Source organism: Gorilla gorilla, chromosome 3 (assembly GCF_029281585.2).
Source record: "Gorilla gorilla gorilla isolate KB3781 chromosome 3, NHGRI_mGorGor1-v2.1_pri, whole genome shotgun sequence".
In the NCBI taxonomy this organism is placed as follows: Eukaryota; Metazoa; Chordata; class Mammalia; order Primates; family Hominidae; genus Gorilla; species Gorilla gorilla.
The window spans coordinates 206,948,877-206,954,404 of record NC_073227.2 but is presented as its reverse complement, the minus strand read 5'-3'; the positions used below and the strand labels follow the sequence as shown (position 1 = coordinate 206,954,404).

The following is a 5,528-nucleotide window of genomic DNA, read 5'->3' as shown; positions in this document are numbered from 1 at the left end:
GACACTGCCGTGGGGCCAGCACAGAGTTGGCTCCTGCTGGCACCCAAAAGCACTCACCCCAGCTCCTGCACCCATTCACCTGTGCACCCTCTCCTGCAAGGGTGGAAATGCAGTGGGTCCAAGTGAGTGGAGTTCACTCCTGCAGGAGCTGGAGCAGCCGGGTGACTCCAGCGCTTCTGTACTCCAGTTCCCACCACATTCACTTGTGCAATCCCTCCTGTGAGCAGCTGAGAGCTGTGGGCTGAGTAAACAGGGCACCCCCTTTGTGGGGCCTGTGAAGGGGTCAGGGAAATATCCTGCTTCAGTACAAACATATATATATATTTTTAATACCTACAGCTACTAGTCAAACAAGACTGTTATCACCTAGATATTTAAAGGATGGTGGGGGGAACCATGTTTAACTTTTAACTTTTATTCTCTGCTTCCATACTATTTTTGATATTTGCTTGGTTTGTCTGTGGACTGAACTGTGTGGGCTGGGTGCTGGCTCGCCTGAAACCTTATACACATGCTGCTGCAAGCTTATGTCTTCAGTTTTGAGCTTCTGAATTCTGGGATCTGGACTGGTGGCCATGGTAAAGCCTGAGCGTTCATGTGTATCCCAGCACCTGGGCTGGCAGCTGCAGGGCAGGGTCTAGCCAAGTATAGGCCCATCCTGTGGCCAGTGTCACAGAGGCCTCGATGGAAACAAAGCTGGCTGTTACAGGGCTAGCTTGGTCTTGCTTTTTCAAAAATAACTTCTATGGTTAGCTTTGTTTTCCATGAGCAATTCAAATATAATTGTTAAGAATGAGTAAATTAGGTAAATGGAATAAACATTTCTAAATAAACTTGTCCTAGGTTCAAAGATTTTTAAAAATAATTTAAAATCTGAAAGTTGTGTTATATTAAGTTAAAGAATAGATCATCATGAAACGTCTGAGTCATTTCTAAATAAGTTAAGGTACTGAAAGATTAATTAATAAGCATAAGTTCCAGTTTATATACTTTGGCATTTTGTTTTTATAGGTTATTTTAAAAAGCAAAATTTATTTGGATTTGTTAATAAACATACAAAGATTCTAAAAAACTAATGTTTCTAATAATTTTAAAATGTGTATTTATAAATTACTAGTGCAAACAGTCAAAATTGCTTACTTCTAGGTTTTCAGTAAAAATTAAGGCTACTAAGAGTTAAAATTACAATTAATACATTTAATGAAAACTACCAAAAATAAGAGGACCAATTCTATACGCAAAATATACAAGCAAAACAAGAGGTATTTCTGATGAAAAAAGTTACAAAAAATGAAAAATATGTGTTTTGTTTAGAAAAGTAATTTTATCTAGTTTAGAGTACATTTAAAGATCATTTCAGAATAAATAGTTTTTTAATGTTATATATTATATTAAATAGATAAAATAGTTGAAAATATAACAGAGGAGCTTATGTGGTTAAACTAAGAATAAATAAATGTATTATAAGAGAAGAGATAATAAAGGATTTTTGTTTCCCTTTTGAATAAACTACAAAAGAAAAAAGAAGAGAAAGAAAAAATATTCCATGTGCATCACACTGTGTTTATTAGATCTTTTGTTTAAATAAGTGGTTATTTTTCTCATAATGATCTGTGATGGCAACCTTTATTTTGGCAACTTTCCCCAAATCAAATTTAGTCTTTTTGACCTCAAAGTAACTTTTAGACATTATAGGAGGGCCCCTGGAAATCCAAGAAAGACATTAAATTAGACTTACTTGATATGTTAAATTATATGACAAACATTGTCAAATAAGAAATGATGTTTAACCTTCTTTGAGGTTATATTTGTGTGAATATGTTATTGACATATGTGTTCCAAAATTGTAAGAGATTCCTAGAAATCCTAGAAATTATGTTTTAGTATATGTTGCCAGTCATAAAGCTAATGTTAAAATGTTGTGTGCCACAGAGAGGACCAAATTTTCTTGACAGTTGCATCATTATTATTGTGAATTCCTATCATATCTTTAACCATAGCCATTTTACATCATACTGTCCACAGTTAATTGCTTTATTTTGATGTTTTTTTCTGAAAGCTCTTTGCAAGTGATTAGAGTCCTAAAATGTTGTGTCTTCAAGGAAATATATGGAAAGAACGAAAATAATTCTAATTCTGAGTTCATACCATTGGACTGAGTTTCCATAACTCGAATGGAAAAACTGGACTCAAGAAAATCCTAACTTACATTGGCAGAACAAGAATTAATTACATGGGACTGAACTCACAAAGGATTATGACTTTTTAGTGACTTTCTGTTTGAAACATATTTTTTATGTTTTTATCTGCATTGTTAAGGAAACTCTTTTATGCTATCTATAGCTTGCAGCAATTTGCTAACATATATTTTTATGAGCAAAATTGAAACATTTACCTTTGTCCCTACCTGATCCCTCCAAAATTTGGCAACTGCGAGTGTTCTAGTTTGAAGGCAAAACAGTTGTTTGTGTAAGTACAGTCCTGAGGTGAGTCCTTGGCTTGGCTCCTGAGACCTGAGAGGCTTTTAGAAAGTCCAGTCTGAGGTTCCTTATGAAAAAGTTCCCCAACAAAGCCAATTAAAAAAGTGCCTATATGGTTGATCACTATTCTTGCTATACTTACGTAAAAAATCATAAAGCCTAAAGACTAAACTTTTCTTATGAACAAATTAGTCTTGTTTTAATGACTTTTTGTTTGAAACATATTTTTTATGTTTTTTGATTGGTGGACTAGAGAAATAAAAATTATATTTCAGAAGAAAACTCTAGTGCACCTGTTATTAGACTCTACCTCATTGTTTTTGAGGGTTTACTATCTACCTACAATCTGAACCAGATCTTGAATTATTTGAGTTTCCTGCAATATTTGACTACGACTCTCCAAAGTAGTATTTGTAATTTTTCTCCACCCTTCCAGCTTGGAATCACTGAAATGAAAACTGCACTTTCCTGAAACCCTGCAGACTAAAACTGGATGGTCTGATATAGCCTTTGGAGAAATCACCACAGCAGTTTATGTAGAAATAAACTTTGTGCCTATTACTATATGGGCCACTTAGAAAGCTCACCGGATGCAAACTGTGAACCGGAAAAATCCCAGATTGCCACTGTCTGCTCTCGCTCCATATGAAGATGCTTCAAGTCTAACATCTGAAAATCTTGACTGGCTGCCCTCTAGACCCAAAGGTTTGTTTTCTTTTCTTTCCCTAGAAATGCCCTTTGCTACGTATATGACTGTTCACACTATTTGGGGCCTGACTTCGGTGGAAGCCGGTCTGCAACACTGCTGCTGAAATGAGACACAACTGTCAACTGATAGCTGAAAGGCCTCTTCTCAGGACTGAGAGCCTGGGAACAGCCTGGGAGACAATCCACCAACCCGATCCGTGGACTGTCAAACTACCTATGGGGGCCGGGCGTGGTGGCTCAAACCTGTAATCCCAGCACTTTGGAAGGCCGAGGTGGGTGGATCACCTGAGGTTAGGAGTTCGAGACCAGCCTGGCCAACATGGTGAAACCCCGTCTCTACTAAAAATACAAAAATAAGCCCGGCGTGGTGGCGGGTGCCTGTCATCCCAGCTACTCGGGAGGCTGAGGCAGGAGAATCGCTTGAACCAGGGAGGCGGAAGTTGCAGTGAGCCGAGATCGCACCACTGCACTCCAGCCTGGCGACAGAGTGAGACTCCATCTCAAAACGAACGAACAAACAAACAAAAAAACTACTGGGGGGAAGTTTCAGACTGAAGAATGTTGAGGCTCAGAAAAATGATGCTTCAAAGTGAAGACAGCAGAAGCAGCCTCAGAAGCGAAGTTTCCCTGTGACCTTCTCTCACCCTCCTGTCTCAGCCCCATTCTCCCCTGAGGCCAGTCGCAGGAACTAGAATCTCTCTGCCCCAACGAGTGTCACAGAAACCAGAGTTCCTTTTCCCCAAAGCCAACGTGTAGCCTAAAGGCACTTTCACTTTTGGCTGTTTTTCTGTGTAAGAATTGGCCAGAAAAAATTTTCTGACCTATCTTATTTAATTGTAGGTAATAGGCCCCCCATTACAGAAAGGGTCCTGCCGGATACCTGGGAGGAAGGAAAGCTGCACAGAGAGGCTGAGAAAGATCTGAACAGACAGGCCTCACCGAGTGTCCCTAGTTAGCCTGTTACCATTACATCATTTCCTTCTGTCCGGTCACATTTCTGCATGACTGTCCCTGCTCCCTGAAACCTGGGCACACAATCAGAGTTTCCCCGGTACCTTTGGGTCTTCATTCCGAAGGCTCCTGTGTACTGTGAAGCTGTGGTCGAATATATTTGCTGGGCTTTTCTCTTGTTAATCTGTCTTTGTTTCAGAGGTGTCCGTTGTGACCCCTATGACAGGGAGGAAAGGGATCACTCCTTTTCTGCTGCTACAACAGAAAGTGTTGTGTCTCAGAAACTTGAACTCCAACATATGGCCCTTTGACATGCCGGATTGAAGAAGCGATCCCAAGGTCTCTCTGACCTACCCCTCACCCCCATTTCTTAATGTTTTGTCTCTCCCAAGGAACAGAATGAAGTTGTTCTCTGAGGATCCTTTATCTTCCTAGAAACCAGACCGGCCAAAAGAACACAACTGCCTTCCCTGAGTTTCATTAACTGCACTCATATCACAGGAAGAAAGACCGAAGTCCATCAACACCCCTGGGTACACTTTTGTCACAAACAATTGCCTGATCTCCAGTCACAACACGTTTTGTCCCAGGCCATCGTATGTTCTGCAAGTCCATTCATTTTCCCCTAAAAATCATTCACTGTTCCTCAAATCGCCACATTTATTGTATGAAGAGGGGTGTCTAAGCGTCTGTACCCCACTGGGTAATCATTCTGCAATTCCCCAGTGCTATACAAGTTAAAATAGAAATGTGTGTGTGCCTTTTCTCCTATTAATTTGCCTTTTATTTTTTTTTTTGAGACTGAGTCTTGCTCTGTCGCCCAGGCTGGAGTGCAATGGCACAATCTCGGCTCACTGAAACCTCAGCCTCCCAGGTTCAAGCGATTGTCCTGCCTCAGCCTCCTGAGTAGCTGGGATTACAGGCGTGTGCCACCATGCCCAGCTAATTTTTATATTTTTAGTAGAGATGGGGTTTCACCATGTTGTCCAGGCTGGTCTTGAACTCTTGATCTCAGGTGATCCACCCGCCTCAGCCTCCCAAAGTGCTGGGATTACAGAGGTGAGCCACTGCGTCCGGCCTAATCTTCTTTTTGTCCTGTGGCCCCTCCAGAAGTTGGGTTGAGGATAATTTATTTTTATCAGAGACTTTTATCACATTTTATAACATGGTTTACTGTAAAAACATCTGTGCTCCCCATGAATTACTTGTAGAGATATAAGTGTTTTATTTCCTCCTACCTATTGCCCAGAAAAGCTAATGTGAATGAAGCAATTTATCAGAAACGTCCTTATTTTTATCTGAACTCTGGTCTAGTGGATGCTTTCATGTGAATAAGCATCAGAAGTCTCCATTTTCATGAAAATAAATGAATGAAGTAGGTCAAGGTGG

General features: G+C 40.2%; 1 long non-coding RNA gene across 1 annotated transcript; it reads right to left on the bottom strand.

Annotated features, from left to right (window-relative positions):
* Positions 1-212: 212 nt before the first annotated feature.
* On the bottom strand, positions 213-4,347 carry LOC134758279 (uncharacterized). The gene is made up of 3 exons (XR_010133283.1): positions 4,244-4,347; positions 2,396-2,521; positions 213-272 (listed from the first exon to the last, which is right to left on the bottom strand). It is a non-coding gene; the product is annotated as an uncharacterized lncRNA (long non-coding RNA).
* Between the last annotated feature and the right edge of the window lie 1,181 nt (positions 4,348-5,528).